Genomic DNA, 20,376 nt, shown 5'->3' with positions numbered 1-20,376 from the left:
AGTTATAATTATTTTTCATAAAATTCATAAATGCAAATTAATTATATGCCAATATTCTAAGAATAACCTTTGATGCCTCAATTATTAATAATCTTAAAAACACAAAGATGATTTCTAATTTGCCAAAATTATAATTTACTAAAACTTTGAAAGCAAGCTAATAGAGCTGGTCTATTCCTGAGTAGCCAATTAATTTGAAGGAAAAAATTATAGTCCAACATTTTCAAGATAAAAGAAAAGTAAATCCATTTTACATTAATAACAGTGATACACTCTGAGAGGGATTCTAAAAATGCTGTATCACCATCAAAAAGCAAATAATAGAATTGGGCAAAATCTTGGGCTAAACAAGCAGACAAGTATAAAACATATTAACATGGTTGCCGCAGTCTCTCGGCTGGGCACAAATCACGAGTCTCCACACAGCTTGTAGATTCAAACAGCAATTCTTTATTCCCGAACTCACACCGGCCGTCTACAAACACGTTCTGGGGGAATCCACGTTCTCTTCCCAAATCCACACTCTGCCCTGATCCACTCTCTCCCAAATCCACTCCGCATGGGCTTCTGTCTCCCAAAATATACTGTCTGACCCTAAGCACTCAAGAGGAACTCAGCAGCAGGATACGCCCTATTCCAAAAGAGGAACACCCTAATCTCCTATTACTAAACCACCCTATTCTAAAGGGGAAACACCCTACTCTCCTATTATGCTAAACTGCCCTATTCTAAAGGGGGAACACCCTAAACACGGATCCTGCCCTGGTCCTTGAGCAAGGTCACCTTTCAGAAGTCCTTCCACTAGACAGCATGGGAGTAAGCTGGCAAGGAATTTGTCATACCTACTTGGCTGATGGCTCCCAGCACATGGTTATAAAAATTAAAAGTTCTTGTGCCTCTAAAAAATTCTGCATCCTGGTGTCTGGGGTGTGGCTCAGCGGTAAAGCACTTGCCTCCCACATGTGAGGCACTGGGTTCGAGCCTCAGCACCACATAAAAGTAAATAAACAAAATAAAGATACTGCATCCATGCACAACTAAAAAATATTTTTTAAATCCTGCTTTCAAAATATCAATACAAACAAACAGAAACATTAAGGACGAATATATCAGACAATATAAATTTTGGAACCATGTTTCTTGGAGAATGTTATAGATCAGAAAAGGCTGGTCCCCTGACTCTTCCTATCATCCCACAGAAAGCTGTGGTAGGCCAACCTCTCCTTTTATAAGGCAAATATAAAAGCAACCTGGCCAGTAGGCTGAATAAATAAGAATGCCAAGCAGACAGCGAATAGAATAGAAGTTATTTACAGAAGTGATCTGGGTCAGCAGCCCTGCTCCTAGAGACCAGAGCCTCAAAGGAAATTTCAGCCCTTCCATGAGGAGAAAGGGTGGTTCAAACTAGCAGGAAGATCTCAAGAAAAGAGAAGTGAAAAGTATGAGATGAACTATGCTGTGGTCAAATATACAGTAATAAATACATTTATATGAAAATATACACATATATTTATTATAAATAATTATGAAAATTGTGGTCAGTAAATTTAGGAATATTCAAATAGCATTGTATATTAAGAATACTGACACATACACAAAACACACACCACAATATTATGCTCCAATGCCATTTTCATAAAAGACAATCATTGTTGAGAGTAAGCCAGACCACTCTACATGTTGTAATATATAGCAAGCAAGTTTTAAGATTAACAATGCTTAAAAATCAAACTGGAAAAAAAGACAGCTACTTTTAGAAAAAAAAATGGGCAAAGGACATAAACTGAGATAATTAAAACTAAAATGCAATGGCCAATATATTCAAAATACATTTTTTCCAATATACTAGTCAAAGAAATGCAAATAATAGTGTTTACTGTATTGGCATTCTTCAATACTGCAAAATATATAATTAGCGGCTACTCTTAAGAGTATCAAGATCAAAAAAAGAATTAATAACTGCAGAAAACATAAGACTAAGAATAAACTACAAGGTGAGATCATGAATAGGATCCTGGAAAGAAAAGGAACATTAATGGAAAAACTGGTGAAATTCTAATAAGGTCTGAGGTTTAGTTCATATTAATTGCCTGTGATAAAAAGTTAACATTGGGGGAAAATGGGTAAGAGAAATATAGGAACTGTTTGAATTATTTTTTTCTTGTAAGACTAATGATAGAACTGTTATGTCTTATTGATATATGGTTCCCTTAAGCAGTGGGAGGGAGAGGAAGAAAGGGAGAAAGGGCATAGGAATGATGTGGAATGAGTTAGACATCATTACCCTAAGTATATGTATGAAGACATGAATGGTGTGAAAATACTTTGTGCACAATCAGTGACTTGAAAAAATGTGCTCTATATGTGTAATATGAAATCAACTGCATTCTGCCATTGTGTATAACAAATTAGAATAAATAAATAATTTATTTAAAAAGACTAATGATAGTTTGAATTAAGTTAAAGTTTAAAAATGATGACTGGGGATGTGGCTCAAGCGGTAGCGAGCTCGCCTGGCATGCATGGGGCGCTAGGTTCGATCCCCAACACCACATAAAAATAAAAAATAAAAATATTATATCCACCTAAAAACTAAAAAAATAAATAAATTTTTTTAAAAATGATGAAACATTCACTACTGGCAAAGTAGAGATCATATTTTGGTATAATCTGCATAAAAATGTTAGCTTTAGTTACCAAAGCCTTTAAAATAAGGTTCACATGATTAAATTATTCTACATTCAACGATTCATGATAAGGAAATGAAAGTGTAATGGAAAATTATTTATAATAGCAGAAACATAAAAACCTATATATCCAATAATAGAGGAGTGGTAAAATAAATTGATGGATAATCATGCAGTTATTAACATCAAGATTTTGAGAAATAATCAATGATATGATCCAAGTAGAATGTTCAGTAAAAAGTGAAATACATATTGACATATACAACATGATCTGGATATATTCTTCTCTCTTTTCTAAACTTTCCTCACAAGATACATATTATTTTATAACAAAATTTGAAGTATTTTGTTTATAAATTGAGGGCTGATCAAGTTTAAGAATTTTGCTTTGTTACTAACTTTCCAATTGACACAGGACTGTTAAGAAGTTATAGAAATAAGTTATTACTGTAACACAAATAACATCTAGAATTTAGTACCAAAAAGGCAGATATGGATATTTGAGCCTTAAAATGTAGTTTAAAAAAAATCAATAATGCCATACTGAACTATAAGTAAGCAAAATTTTACTTCAATTTAAATATTTTTTCTAAATATATGCACTTTAAGAATTGAAAATTTCATTTTCTAAAATAGTTCTTTTAACATAAGTATAATAAAGTTAATGCTGTTAAACACTTTTCTAGAAGAAAACTCTGGTTAATTATCACAATTTCAGAGAGCAGGCAATCCACTAATCAACAATAACTAATTAAAATAATTCTCCAATTGAGAATTTTTAATGTATTATAAAAACAGTCCAAAAAAATGTCATATACAATAATAAAAGTAGAACAAGCACTTTACTGGCATTCAGAAGATTTGCATTTTTATTTAACTATGCAACCTTGGGCAATTCACTTCTGAACTTCAAGTTATTCATCTTCCGACAAATAACGGCCACAATTATGTTTATATGCAACTGCTCGTCATAGTAAATATATCAAGTAGTCATCACAAAAGAACTAATAAAGCCCTTCCTGGTTGAGGAAGGTTCCCAATACAGCACCATTGTCAACTACCCAAAATTAAAGAACCATGCGTGGCAGATATATACTAAATTTGTTTTGGATGGAGCCAAAATTAGAATCCTGGTCTGACCCTTAAGCAGTATCATACTAACTTTATAAGTAATAATATATTCCATCCCTGCCTACCTGAAAGAGATGATGAAATACAAAGACAGTTCATGGAAAAAGTAAACATACACACATATAAAACATGACATAAAATGGGAAACTATTAATCAATTTATTAAAACGAATGGCTTCCAAAATACAGGGAGAAAATTCCTTAAATAGAACTCTCAATGCATTCTAGAATACACCTCTATCATTCTTAACTTTATGGAGATCTCTGGGAGTTCTTAAAAATCTATTATTTCCAGGCCCCACCCAGACCAACTGGCAAAACTGTTGTTGGTTTATTTGTTTTTTTTTTTTTTTTTTTTTTTAAAGAACCCAAGAATTGGGAACCACCAATTGAAGTACTTTGATTTTAAAACTTGGCCTACAAAAACACAACAGTCCAAGTCAAAAAAATCTCTAGTTTTTAACTTTGTAACATCAAAGATACCACCTGGCTTTGTTATTTTTCCCCCAAGTTATGTTTGAAATATTTTTACTTATAAACTCATTAAATAATTGAGTTTTCACTTTCTCTTTTCCCCCCTAAATGCCAAACAGCTATGACAATCATGAGAACACCATTAAATTAATTTGATTCTAACTAACAGCAAATAATTTTTACATTCTGGGTAGCCTTCCACCTCATTTCAAGAAATAGTAGGATGCTGTCAAGATCAGAGTGGCAGATGTTAAGTTTTTCAAAATTCTAATTTTTGCTTGAAAGCTCAAATTTTACCATAATCAAGAAATACTACTATCAGTCATTTTCCTTGAGATGGCAGGTACACTGTGTTCAATTTTGAGGAAGTGATTGTCAACTACCCAAAATTAAAGAACCATGCCTGGCAGATATATACTAAAGTGGCCACCACAATTCCCACCTCCTGTTAATCATATGCTGTGTGATTCCCTCGCTTTGTGTTGGACCTCTGACTTGCTTCTAACCAGTAGAATACAGCAAAAGTAATAGGATAAACATGATTTTCTATTCGTAATTACATTACTTCAGACTCTAATGACATTTTGCTAAGGATTCTCCCTTAATACCTATGAGAAAGCAAGTAGCCAACCTGGGAAGACCCATCTGACAAAGAATGAACCAAAAAGCAATCAGATACTGAGACTCAGATTGACAACCTGTAAGGAAATGAATGCTACAAACAACCATGTGAACTTGAAGCAGATACTTCCCCCACAAAGCTTCAGATAAGACTGCAACTTCAGGAACCACATACGGAAAGTGGCCTTGTGAGACCCTAAAGCAGAGGAGCCAGCTAAACCATCATCTGACCCACAGTAATATTACATAAGACTGTGAGATAATGCATGTGTTGTTTTAAGTACATACATGTGTGATAATGTTGATACAAAAAAATAAATAAATAATACACCATGGTTTGTCAGTCATTGTTTCAAGTAAAAATGGTGTTCTAATTTTTGTTGTAATTAATCTTGGAATTTTATTCCTTTACAATTGCCAAAAAATAAAGATAAACAATAAAAACAGCACAATAAGGAAGTCTCAAGTCACACAATGTACACAAATGGGCATATATTTTTCAAATTAAATTCATTACTATATTTCTTATAAAGAATTATTTATTAGTTCTTAGGGATTACCTGAAAAATGTAGTCCGGGTCAAAAGGAAAGAAATGATCAGATGCGGAGAATTTCTGAAGTGTGAAAGACACAATATACTTAGTTGTATAAGTGCAAGATTACAGTCCCTGAACAAAGGACTGCAATCTTGTGCAAAGGACCTATAGTTTCCTCTACCAAAAGTTATCCTTTACCAGTAAAACCATCAACAGCTGCTTGAGGATAGGGTAGGAACCACTCAAACTTGATTAGGCACATTGTAGGAAAAATTTGAGCCCAGGTTTGTGCATACACAGAATGGGTCTGATTATCTATGTTTGGTGTAATGATTCCCTTTCTGCATTTTTGGAATACTATTCCTAAGTATAGGATGCTCTATCTCCAAATCACTTGAAATGGAATACTTGTGTAAAGTTATGGTAAGGGACCAGCAAGAACAACAGAAACGTAGGAGAACAATACCATCTATTATGTGTAAAACTGGATACCCAGGGAATAGAGTGAAATGTCAAAGAAATTTCATGGTACACAGGGAAGACAACCAAAAACCAAAAAAACAGCCTTCTTCTATCCATGTGTTATCCAGTAAAACTCTATGCCTGTAGCCATTAAATTACCAGGTAAGGGTTCCATATACCATGCCATAAATAAGGAAAGAAAATTTAGACTAAAAGGAATATAAGACAATAAGAAAAAGATAACTCTTTTGATTCTGGGCTTAAGGAATGAGAATTTCCTAAGATATAAGTAAAACAAACTCAAACTTTCAAATTTCCATACACCAATTCCATTTATAGTCTAGGTAAGGCATGACCAATATTGAAAGGTAATTAAAATGAAGCAGAAAAATAACTGCTGGTTTCGAAATCCAAAAGGTCATGACCTGGAAACTCACCTGGATCCCTACCCCTTAGACCATCTTGTGCCATCTACCGATTTCATGAAACTTTCAATGAAGGGCTCTGAAAAGGACTTGGCACACCGCTTGAACTGTTAGGCTTAGAAAAGAGCTAATTCTTCTGTAAGAATCTACAGTCTTTTAACAAAAGGATTATATATAACTTGGGATTAGTAATATCTAGGGAAAAAACATTCCAGTATGATGGATTAAGCAGATGTCTTACACATAGTCTCCACCTTATGGGAGAAAACAGGGGAGGCTCATAATGGTCACCTTTTTCAGGTTTAATGAGACGAGAAAAAAACCTATATGCCCTACATAGGGATCACTTACATTATAAAGCTATTATTAAATATTTAGTTCAAGAATAAATTTGGGAAATATCTATTTAGATAAGATGTTCTATTTTTAAAAAAACAGATAGTGTAGCTCATAATTCAATCACACAAGCACCAAACTTCAGACACAGAAGTACTTTATGTATAGTATTTCATCATGCAAAATATTTTAAAAGAAAAATATTAATGGGTAGAGTTTAAAAATTAATAACATTAATGTTTTATACTTAAACTGGTGTTAATAGATCTTAGTAGTTTCATCAAGGAAATGAGTATAACTGGAATTTTTTTTATTGTAAATATTCAGTAGGTGACTAATATGAATACTACTGGTACAGTTTGGTGCCACTGCTTTGACTCCCACTTAAGGCATAAGTAGCTTACTCACACCATTGCTTCAACATCGTCAATGCAAATGTCAACATAGTAGAAAAGGCAAAATTAGTATCTTCAACTACGATGACAATATCATTGATTTCCAAACCCAGAGAGAGTTTTAGGGAACCCCAGAGGACTTTACAGACTATCCATTGAGAACTGTTAGAACTAGGCAATGCTTCCAATTTTTAGAAAGCAAAAATTCATATACAATGTATAGTTATGTGTGTGTACCCACACATAAAAATGGTTTAACCTACAATGAAATCTCAGATCCTCACCAGCTGTGTGATCTTGAGTGAATCATTTAATCTCTATAAGCCTAAGTTTCCTCAACTATAAAATGGGGATAATAACAGCACATACTTCCTAGGGATGCTTAAGAATTAAATAAGATTAATTTATGCATAGCACTTAGCATAAATCCTTATGTATATTAATAGCTCAATAGATGATAACTATTACTATTAACTATTACTTTTTATTAAGATTTTAAAACTAAACCAAGAAGGTATGTTTTTAGAATAAAAAGCTATGATGGTCTCTCAATAATTCTCCCTATTAAGAACACCTGACCCAGTTTGTGATCTTAAATATTTTGCCATTATGCAATATTCATTATTAATATTTTAACTCAAATTTTGATACATAGTTTTCAATATTGTATCTATTCAACTTAAGCATATTACCTGACTTATTAATAGGCTGGGGACGTAGTGCCTGCAATTATTACTTTGGGTACTATTTAAGCTATTATAAAAATGGTGACATTTTCTTATGATTTTGCTCCTACTGGATAACTACCTGTGACAGTCCAGAATTTTAACTGAGTACTGCTGATACTGATTAATAATATCAAAATAACCCTGGGCTGACTATGTAGTTTCAAAAACACTTACAGGTTTAGAAAAAGGCTGAACAATAACAGAGCTATCTGAAGTTCTAGATTCAGGATGAAAATTTACTGGCGAGGCAGCCACTGGATTTGATGTTGGGTTCGTATACTGTTGACATGTAGGCTTGAATGCAGCAGTAATACCTGTATTTTAAAATTACACAATATATTGAAAATGTTTCTATTAATTTTGTCAAAATACTTTATTTTAAAATTAAAATAGTACAATAATACTGTACCTTGACTGAGTATGCCATTCTTTATTCCCCTTGAATATGAGCTGGGGTTAACTCTGTTCAAAATATCTTAAAAAAATTATATTAATTTTAAAATATGTACTAAGAAAATAGAAATCACAAATTGAAAAGAAACAGGTTACTAGAAAGAATATATAAATTATCACTAATTTAAGAATACAGTTAATTTTAAACACATACATCTTTAGCTTCCAAAGAAACAAAAGAAACAAGATTATTAGCCTTAACTATTTTAAAGAGTAAGCACAACTGTTCTCATTAAAACTCAAGATCCAAAAGCCAGAAGAAAAAGGATGACAAATCTGATTATACACAAATCAAAACTTTCTGCAAGACAAAGAAATAGTACACACATTCAACAGGAGTCCAACACACAAAAAAGAGTCTACATATTTGAAGTGTTCTAAAATGTATTTATATACAATCTATATCTTTCTTTGAATGGTGACAAGGTTGTACAGAAACTTGAGACTCATTCACACTTTTAAGCATTGCCATAGTAAGTTAAGAAAACACTAATATGCGGGGCACATTACATTCTTTGATAAATTCTCCTGGTTTAAAACAAATGTATAAATAAAATCAGAAAGGATCTATTTTCTCCTTCTACTTGAAATCCATGTTATTTCTCTATACTTCAGACATCTCAGAGTGGATATCTTAGCAAGTATTGATAACAATATAACAATGTCCAGCCCAATTACTGTATATGAAAGCTAGTAATTCATAGAGGCTATTCTGCCAAAAAGTTAAAAGGATTTAAGTATGCTAACTGCTACGTCATCAAAGTACAGTGGCTATAGGTGATGTCCCTCTTTTTCATGAATATAAGTTGATGAAAAATGGATATGGTCAGAATCTACAACCCATCAAGGACTTAAGCCAGAAACTCTGAATCATTCACTGCCTATATACAGTTTTAGCCATGTATGAATGACAATGCAATGAGGCCTAGATGTGAGAACTTCCATCTGATACTAATATACACTTAGTATATTCCAAAATTTTAATCTAAGCATTCCAAATCCTTCCTTATGTTACTGCTAAATGAGAAAAGACAGAAATAAACAGATAAACAGTTCACTCGGATGAACAGTTTCACTAGAAATTATTTCCAATCTCAGAAGACCTCCAATGCAACAAGCCAATCTAAGCCTACTTCTTTCTCACACATCTGATATTTAACCTTTGGCTTCCTTCTAGTCTCTAATCACATCCCCATTTTGATTCTCAAGTTCTTACTGGCCTCCCCCTCATCTCTCATCCCTAACTCCTTACAGTAGAATAAGTACACTGTGTCCCATAAGACATTCACAAGTTTTCCATTAAAAATAATATCTTATAAAATTTGGCTTTAGTAAAAGTAAATGCTTACTGGAAATTGCTGGTTTTGAACTTGATATCTCTCCAACAAAGATGGACTCATCATCATCATCATCCTCAACTTCTTTTAATTTCTTCTGCCATGGTTCCAATTCTTCTTCTTCACATTCCATAAAGAGTTCTGCCATTTTTAAGTTATCTAATTTTCAAAAGGAGAGAAGTAACCTTATTTTCAAAAAGAAAAATAAAAACATTTTGCAGGGTGAGTACCAGGGATTGAACTAGCAGGCACTAGACCACTGAGCCATATCCCAACCCTATTTTATATTTTATTTAGAGACAGGGTCTCACTGAGTTGCTTAACACCTCGATTTTGCTGAGATTGGCTTTAAACTTGTGATCCTCCTGTCTCGGCCTCCCAAGCTGCTGAGATTGCTGGGATTACAGGCTTGCACCACCATGCCTGGCAGTAAAAACATTTTTTGCAATACCTGATATTGAAGATCTATTTTAACAATTCTAATAGCAATTTCTGAATTGATATTTGTAGTCAGTACCCTGTAATAACAGTAAGAAATTCAGATCTCACTAGGATAAAAACTAGTACAATTAAGATAGATTAAAAGGTACATAGGAAGACAGAAAATGAAAGATATTAGTTATTTACGATAGATAGAAAACTTAGAGATAATAAAATCCAAAGTGAGCTTCAGTAGTACACCTAAGTAAACATATTCTATCTAATCATTATCTTTCTAAAGAGATATTAACCAAAGGTAGACTAAGACTAAGAAATAACTACCAAATTCAGGAACATTAGGCCCAGAGCAAAGCAGAGATAGGTGCTAAATTAAAATACAGGAAATGAGGGAGGCTTATACCAGCCAGGTTATATTACATTTTCTCACCTGAAGAAACCGATCAAAGCAATACATACAGTAAATACTACTTCTCAGAAATTATGACCAAGTATACTGAGCTCCTAATAAGCACTTAGATATAGGTGGAACACCAATAGCACCAGGATTTTAGGAAAACCTCCTAACCACAAAAGAAATAAAAATTTCCGGGGTTCTGGCAATATCTTTAATACATCATTTTTAAAAGGCAATTTTTTATTAAACTAAAATAATATCATTTCTACTTTTAACTCAAAATTCAAGCAATATTCCACCATAAAACTGAAAGATATCAACTGAAATTATGCTCTGGAGACAGCATACAAAGCAAATATTTCAACAAATTAGATGCCATTCTTTTATAATTATATAGAAAAGTATGTCACAAACCATTCCCTGGTCTAATATTTAAATGTTTAGTAATCTACCTATCAAAGGCCTTCCTATTTTTTCAAATGTCATTGACATCACAAACTGACCCCTTTCTTTTATAATTGTACTATTTTACTAGTTAGATAAGAGTTCTTTAAGTTTTTTAACTCAGATCATTAAAAATACTAAAATCTATATCACTTCTGCACAGAGTACTTTACCTTTATAGTCTATATCATTCCAGTCTACGACATAAAAAGGACATGAACTTGAAATCAAATTGAATGGTTCAAATCTTCACTGCCTTGTAATTGTATGACTGAAGAAATTATTTGAAGCTATTTATGATATCTACCTAAGTTTTATATACATTCAAGAAAATGAAATACACCATGTAAAACATCCATTTTCAACTAGAAACTCAACCAATTAATTACCTGTTTGCACTAATCCTTGGTTCAATTATAACTTCCTCAATAAATCATTATATTTTTATTTTCCTTTGAATTTTGAACTACATTGACAGTCAATATCATTCAATTCAAATGTTAAAACACATGATCTCAAACTACTCTCTTTCTTCATGTCTTAATTTTACATAGCCACAGTCAAATTTAATTCACTGAGAATACATTTCCCCCAGAACATTAGATAATCAACATACCCACAGCATGAGATAACGTATAGATAAGGTGAAGTAAGAGAGTACCTAATTTTGAAAAATTAGGAAAGATCCACTGTGAACTGATAATAAAAGTACTATTTATTTCCAGCTGATATATGTAATGCGTTAAATTGTGTTTTCTCAAAAGCCATATGCTAAATTCCTAACCCTCACTACCTCAAACTTTGGCTATATTTATAGATAGACCTTTAGAAATAATTATGTTAAAATAAGGTCACTGGGGGATGGGTGATAGCTCAGTGGTAGAGCACATGCCTTGCATGCATGAGGCACTAAGTTTGAGCCTGAGCACCACATATAAATAAGTAAGTAAGTAAATAAATAAATAAATAATATTTTTTAAAAAGGTCATGTGGGTGGCAATAAAATCCATATAACTGGTGTCTTTTAACAGAAGTGAAAATTGGGATGCAGGCATATGCACAGAGAGAGGACCATGTGAAAACCTAATGAGAACATGGCTATCTACAAGCCCAAGAGAGAAGCCTGACCATCCCCTTGTGGCCCTCTGAAGAAACCAACCCTACCAACAAGTTAATCTTGGCTTTTTAGCCTCAAAAATTATGAGAAAACAAACTTACATCCTATAAGCCACCTAGTCTGTGGTACTTTGTTGTGGTAGCTCTAGAGCACTGATAAGAGTATGCAAAGATCTTCCTTGTTCTTTCTCACAGGACTCTGCCATTGTTAAAATATACAGAATACACTGGAGAGAGAAACGTTAAGATCACATAGCACTTTTTAAATGTTTTCTAGAAATATTTTTTGTCTATGCATAGAAGACACACATGAATATACTAAATTGATATTTATCTCTGTTAACAAAAAGAATAAAGTTCACTTCTACTTTACTTTTTTTATATGAACATTTGCTACTCCAACAATTTTAAGTTTTTAAGAATAAGTCCTCCACCTTCTCTTGAAGCAGTTAAACAAAAGCCATACACACTGTCATCTGTTGTGGCCACAACACTTACCTTTTGGTTGAAAAGGGTTTTCACCCATCAAGTTGCAGAGCTAATTTTCTGTAAATTGTCACCTAAGTACTGATACATGAGATCAGTCAATTTTATGAATCACTTTAAGGAAGACTAAATATTAAAACATGGGACTTGGGATTAAGAAATTATTGGGGAGAATTTTGATCTTAAAACTCACCATGTGACTCCAAACAAGGCAGCAAGTTATATCTGTTTTCCGTCCTGTAAAATAAAGATATATTATCATTAGGGTGGGGTAATTAAACTACAATAAACTCTTTTTTCCTATAAAAAGCTCAATTTTTAAGTTGGATATGTTTGATATATACATAACTCATATAATTGATTCATCCCTAAATAAACCCAATTAAATAAATAAAATGGTGGTTGATGTAAGCACTTAATAATTGAATAAATACAATGAATTACTAAATAAAAACAATTTTTAAACAGTATTCTTTCATAAAAACTAGTAATCAAACACCTCATGATGTATTGTTTTAGTAAATCTGACTTTTGAAATGCCAATTGGCATTCATCTTTATTACCTACTTTTCACGTTTCAGAAATGTAATAATTTCTGTAAGAAAACAAAAGTTAAAATAAATTCTAGTTTATTATTCTATTTTTTTAGCAACTGAAAAGGAACAAAAACTTGGTTGGATACATTTCATCATAGACTGATACATTCAAAATACAACTACTGAGATCCACCCACACTGGCCTCTGCCGCACAGAGCCCAGACACGCAGGGCTTAGGTGCACAGCCCTTTCCCAGCGGGGCAGACACTCGCCATAGCCTAGCCTCTGGTGCAGGACCACCCCGTCTGGGTGGAGCCCAGATCCAGCCCAGACTGCTACTCCAGCACACTGGGTTCATGCTCTGAGTAGGTCGGGTTCATCTCTCCCCCAGCGGGGCAGACACCTCCAGAGCTTAGCCTTTGGCAGAAGACCACCTCTTCCTACCAGCAGACTACCACAGGAGGTCAAGCCCAGTGGCCCAGATCCACCCACACCAGCTTCTGCATGGCCCAGATCCAGAATGCAGTAGCATTCATTGAGGGTCTGAAAGCCCAACATCAAGGTGAGGTACAGACAATCTGCACAGGTACCACAAGAATATAAGGAAGAAACTGTAATGTCTCAGATCCACACTGCAAGAAAGGAAGACACATAGACAACATGAAAAAACAAGAGAGGAAAGTGCCCCAAACAAGACAGGACACTATAATAACAGAACGAATGAACAGCGAAGTTGATGAAATGTCAGAGAGGGAGTTCAGAAGGTTCATAATCAAAATGATTTGTGAATTAAAGAATGACCTAAATGAGCAAATACAAGCACAAATTGATCACTCCAACAAAGAAATAAGAGAGCAAATACAGGTAGCAAAAGATTACTTCAAAATAGAGATAGAGACTCTGAAAAAAAAAAAAAAAACAACAGTCAGAAATCCTTCAAATGAAGGATAGCTTAAATCAAATAAAAAACTCAATAGAAAGCATAACCAACAGACTAGATCACTTGGGAGAAAGAATGTCAGATAATGAAGACAAAGTATACAATCTGGAAAATAAAGTTGACCACACAGTGAAGAAAGTTAGAAACCATGAACAGAACATCCAAGAATTATGGGACAGCATCAAAAGAACAAATCTAAGAGGTATTGAGATAGAGAAAGACACAGAGTTTCAAGCCAAAGGAATGTACAATCTCTTGAATGAGATAATATCAGAAAATTTCCCAAGCATGAAGAACAAATTGTAAAACCAAATACAAGAGGCTTACAGGACACCAAATATACAAAATTACAACAGATGTATACCAAGGCACATTATAATGAAAATGCCTAACATACAAAAAGAATGAGGATAGAATCTTAAAAGCCACAAGAGAGAGGAATCAGATCACATATAGGGAGAGACCAATTCGTTATCTCAGCAGATTTTTCAACCCAGACCTTCCAATCCAGGAGATCGTGGAACAACAAATACCAAGCTCTGAAAGAAAATGGATTCCAACCAAGAATCTTATATCAGCAAAACTAAGCTTTAGATTTAATGATGAAATAAAAACCTTCCATGATAAAAAAAAGTTAAAAGAATTTACAACTAGAAAGCCTACACTACAGAGCATCTTCAGCAAAATAGTCAAAGAAGGGGAAATGAAAAATAATGATGAAAATCAGCAGAGGGAGGGATTACACTAAAGGAAAATCTCATCAAAGAGAAACCAAGTCATGTTAAATATCAGAAATAAACAAAAATGGCTGGGAATACAAATCATGTCTCAATAATAATGTTAATGGCCTAAACTCACCAATCAAAAGAAATAGACTAGCAGATTGGACCAAAAAAAAAAAAAAAAAAAAGACCCAACAATATGCTGCCTCCAAGACTCATAGAAAAAGACATTCAAAGACTGAGGTTATGGGTTGGGAAAAAGCATACCACTCACATGGACTGCAGAAGCAAGCAGGGGTTTCTATCGTCATTTCAAATAAAGTAGACTTCAAACTAAAGTCAATCAAAAAGGATAAAGAAGGACACTACATTCTTCTCAAGGGAACCAAACACCAACAAGACTTAACAATTATAAATATATATGCCCCGAACAATGGAGTAGCTATGTTCATCAAACAAACTTTTCTCAAGTTCAAGAGTCAAATAGACCACAACACAATAATTTTGGGTGACCTTAACACACCTCTTTAATCACTAGATAGTTCTTCCAAACAAAAGCCAAACAAAGAAACTATAGAACTCAATAATATAATCAAAAACTTAGACTTAACTGAGTTAAGAATATTCCAACCTTCAATGAGAGAATGTACTTCCTTCTCAGCAGCACATGGATTCTTCTCTAAAATAGATCATATACTATGTCACAAAGCAACTCTTATCAAATATAAAAAAGTAGAGATACTACCCTGCATTCTATCAGATCATAATGGAATAAAATTAGAAATCAATGATAAAATAAGAAATAAAATACACTCTAACACCTGGAGACTAAATAATATGCTACTGAATGATCAATGGGTTACAGAAGACATCAAGGAGGAGATTAAAAAGTTTTTAGAGGTACCCAGATAGAATATATCAAAATTTCTGGGACACTATGAAAGCAGTTCTAAGAGGAAAGTTCACTGCATGGAGTTCATTCCTTAAAAGAAGAAAAAGTCAACAAATAAATTACTTACCAATATCAAAACCCTAGAAAAAAAAAACAAAAAATCAACACCAAAAGCAGTAGACAACAGGAAATAATTAGAATCAGAGCTGAAATCAATGAAATTGAAACAAAAGAAACAATTGAAAAAACTGACAGAACAAAAAGTTTGTTCTTTGAAAAAATAAATAAAATTGACAGACCCTTAGCCATGCTAATAAAGAGAAGGAGAGAGAAAACTCAAATCACTAACATACATGATGAAAAAGGAAATATCACAATAGACACTATGGAAATACAGAAGATAATTAGAAATTATTTTGAAAAGGTATACTCCAATAAAATAGAAAATATCGAAGGCATCGACAAATTTCTAGAGTCATATAATTTGCCCAAATTTAAGTAGGATGATATACACAATTTAAACAGATCAATTTCAAGTGACGAAATAGCAGACGCCATCAAAAGTCTACCAACCGAGAAAAGCCCAGGACTGGATGGATTCACAGCCAAGTTCTACAAGACCTTTAAATAAGAACTAATACCAATAGTCTCCAATTTATTTCAGGAAATAGAAATTGCTGATGATATGATTCTATACCTGGAACACTCTAACTAGTTTTCTAGTTTTCCACCAGAAAACTTCTAGAACTAGTAAGTGAATTCAGCAAAATAGCAAGGTATAAAATCAACACCCATAAATCAAAGGCATTTCTGTATATCAGTGAGAAATCCTCAGAAATGGAAATGAGGACAACTACCCCCTTCTCGACAGCCTCAAAACTAAATAAATAAATACATAAATAAAATACTTGGGAATCAACTTAATGAAAATGATGAAAGAACTATATAATGAAAATTACAGAACTCTAAAGAAAGAAATCAAAGAAGATGTTAGAAGATGGGAAGATCTACCTTGCTCTTGGATAGGCAGAATTAATATTATCAAAATGACCATACTTCCAAAAGCACTAAAAGATTTAATGCAATTCTGATCAAAATACCAATGGCATTCCTCATAGAAATAGAAAAAGCAATCATGAAATTCATCTGGAAAAATAAGAGACCCAGAATAGCTAAAGCAATCCTTAGCAGGAAGAGAGAAGCAGGTGGCATCATTGTACCAGACCTTAAACTATACTACAGAGTAATAGTAACAAAAACAGCATAGTATTGGCAACAAAACAGACTGGTGTTCCAATGGTACAGAATAGAAGACACAAAGACTAACCTCCAAAACTACAATTACCTTATATTAGACAAAGGTGCCAAGAACATCATTGGAGAAAAGATAGTCTTTTCAACAAATGGTGCTGGGAAAACTGGAAATCCATATGCAACAAAATGAAATTAAACCCCTGTCTCTCACCATGCACAAAACTCAACTCAAAATGGATCAAGGATTTAGGAATACAACCAGAGACCCGATATCTAACAGAAGGAAAAGTAGACTCTAATCTCCATCATGTGGGATTAGGCCTCAACTTCCTTAATAAGACTCCTATGACATAAGAATTAAAATCAAGAATCAATAAATGGGATGGAATCAAACTAAAAAGTTTCTTCTCAGCAAAAGAAACAATCTGTGAGGTGAATGGAGAGCCTACATCTTAGAAGCAAATCTTTAACCTTTACACATAAGATAGAGCACTAATCTCTATTATATAAAGAACTCAAAAAAACTAAACACCAAAAATAAATATAAACCAATCAATAAATGGGCCAAGGTCCTGAAGGGACACTTCTCAGAAGATGATGTACGATCAATCAACAAATACATGAAAAAATGTTCATCATCACTAGCAATTAGAGAAATGCAAATAAAAACCACTCTAAGATTTCATCTCACTCCAGTCAGAATGGCACTTATTATGCATAAAAACAACAATAAGTGTTGGCGAGGATGCAGGGGGAAAAGGTACACTCATACATTGCTGGTGGGACTGCAAATTGGTGCAGCCAATATGGAAAGCAGTATGGAGATTTCTTGGAAAATTGGGAATGGAACCACCATATGACCCAGCTATCCCTCTCCTTGGTCTATATCCAAACAACTTAAAAATAGCATACTACAGGGACACAGCCACATCAATGTTTATTCACAATAGCTGAACTGTGGAACCAACCTAGATGCCCTTCAATAGATGAATGAATTAAAAAAAATGTGGCACATATACACAATGGAATATTACTCAGCAAAAAAGAGAATAAAATCATGGATTTGTAGGTAAATGCATGAAGTTAGAGAAGACAATGCTAAGTGAAGTTAGCCAATGCCAAAAAGCCAAATGTCCAATGTTTTCTTTGATATAAGGAGGCTGATTCATAGTGGGATAGGGAGAGGGAGTATGGGAGGAATATATGAACTCTAGATAGGGCAGAAGGGTTGGAGGGGAAGGGAGGGGGCATGGGGCAATTAACGATGGTTGAATGTGATGAACATTATTATCCAAAGTACAGGTATAAAGACACAAATTGGTGTGAATTACTATATATACAACCAGAGATATGAAAAATCGTGTTCTATATATGTAACAAGAATTGTAATGCATTCTGCTGTCATATATAAATTAAACACACACACACGCATGCACACACACACACACTCACTCATGGCCTTCTGTAAACAAGGTGTTATGCTAAATTCTAAAGGGAAACATATGAATAAGTCTCAGCCACAGTCTTCAGAAATTTATGACTGAATGTCTGTCATTCATTGGACTTAAAAAATTCTGTTACAAAATAAACCATTATCATAAAAACCACAATTAAACTGCTTTTTGAACCAAGAATTTGTTATCTGTGGGGGTCTGGAGATAGAGTTCAGTGGCAGTGTTTGCCAAACAAGTACAATATTCTGGGTTAAGTATCCTAACACACACAAAAAATAATTTGTTATCTGTATTTTCATGTATACAGAACAACATAAATTTTATAGAAATTCATTTCCCCTTACATTCCTATAAATATCCCAGTTGCCCAATACCTGTATTCATCCAGCAGGATGACTTTTAACCCAAATCAAACATGATATGACCCTTAACCATACTCTGTTCCCTCAATCTATTTTCACATAACAGCAGGTCCTGAGTTGATCTTGCCATACAGGTATGTAGGGAATCCTACAGCTGCTGAGAAGCTCAAAGGTAGGTGCAGGAATGATCCCTGGAGCAAATGTAGGCAGCTAGGTAGGACCTGTGAGGTCTAAACTCATCTTCCAAGGCCAACAACGCAGTCAGGATGAAGGGATGAGGCTGAATTAGCCTCTCTCTTCTCAATGCAGGGAAGATCGACACAATCAGTTCTGTGTGGATTGCTGATCCCGGGCTCCTAGGGTATATAGACCTTTATGTCTTGTGAAAATGTCACAGGAAGGTGGGGCAGCCTCCATCTCATGTAACCCTTGGAAACACCTGGTAGGACAAAATGGTTGCCAAGGCAGTGACCTCATTCACTTCCCTGAAGGAAGTGACCTCACCTCACTTCCTTGGTGATGGAATTTTCTGAACTTGGGATCCAGGAGGCGAGGCATCCAGAGGCAGTTCCACTCCCAGTGGGCTCACTTGATTGTCTCTACCAAGGCCAGAGTCATTCTTTGTTGGTACCTAGTGATATGTGGATAGCCAAATACCTTGAATGGTCTCAACAGGGGCCTTTCCTGAGAAAGAAGTGTTGGCTCATTGCTGGCTCCTGACAACTACACAGAGAAGGTCAAGGAGACCAGAGCTGAGACAGGACAGGCCACTGCTGAGGAACATATTTTTACTCACCAGTCAGAGGACAGAGTGGATAGATGCAGACCAAATACAGGGGTGGTTTGTGTGTCTCAGTGGCTGTGTGTTTCAATTTGTCGTTTTGTCTCATGTTCTGAGAACATGAAGGAAAAACGATTTGTTGTTGTTGTTGTTGTTGGTTTGAAATGGACTGTTAACTAGTGAGCCTTTTTATGTCAGTGGATCTTATTGGGTTTGTGGTTAAAGAGAGTAGAGAGAAGAATGCTGCAGTGAATGTGTCCTGTCTAGTGGAAATCTTTGCAGGACTCCTCATGGCCAATTTATGAATGGACTGCTGCTTGCCTTGCAGATGGGCAACACCTACCAAGATCCTAAGTTCCTGTATTCTTCCTGAATTTTGGCCGCTCTCTGAAGGGGTTCGTGGTTTTGTGTCCAAGATGTGTACCACATTCAAGCTCTGTGACATGGCCATGGACTGGATTACTGAAGGGCATGCCAAGCATCTCAGAAAACTCAAAAATTAGCATGACTGGTAAGGATCTCTCTGGAGAATCCCTGCTTGGATAGATAGTAACCCAAGTTGCATGATTGGGAGCTGTCAGTGCCACAATGTTCAATTAAAGACAAGTTTTTCTCCAGGCTTCTTTCTTCCCTATTGTTCTGTTCCACTGAATGTAAGGGAGGTGTTTGCCTTAGGGGCACTCCTTTGGGACTCCTCAAGAAAACAATTTCAAATGGAAATGAAGAGGCCTAATCTGTGCCTTTTAAGAAAAGTGCTTTGTAAAAGCTGTGTCTGAATCAGACTCTTGGCCCTGTGTGAGGCTGTGAATTACATTCTCAACACCCCAGGAAACTCAAGAAAATTCCCATGTGTCCATCCCAGTCTAAAAGGATGAAAAAGAAATGTACTATTGGATGAAGTCTCTTGCCTTCCTCTGGTCAGGCTCTGGACCCCTTTGAAGTCAGAACAGTGATCTTCTTTGTCAAAT

General features: G+C 34.6%; 1 pseudogene; it reads right to left on the bottom strand.

The window, feature by feature from the left end:
* The window catches only part of LOC143387395 (zinc finger protein 280D-like), an 89,902-nt pseudogene extending 77,396 nt beyond the window's left edge, over positions 1-12,506 (bottom strand).
* Positions 12,507-20,376: the final 7,870 nt, after the last annotated feature.

Source organism: Callospermophilus lateralis, unplaced genomic scaffold (genome assembly GCF_048772815.1).
Source record: "Callospermophilus lateralis isolate mCalLat2 unplaced genomic scaffold, mCalLat2.hap1 Scaffold_167, whole genome shotgun sequence".
Classification (NCBI taxonomy): domain Eukaryota; kingdom Metazoa; phylum Chordata; class Mammalia; order Rodentia; family Sciuridae; genus Callospermophilus; species Callospermophilus lateralis.
This window is presented reverse-complemented; position numbering and strand designations above follow the sequence as displayed.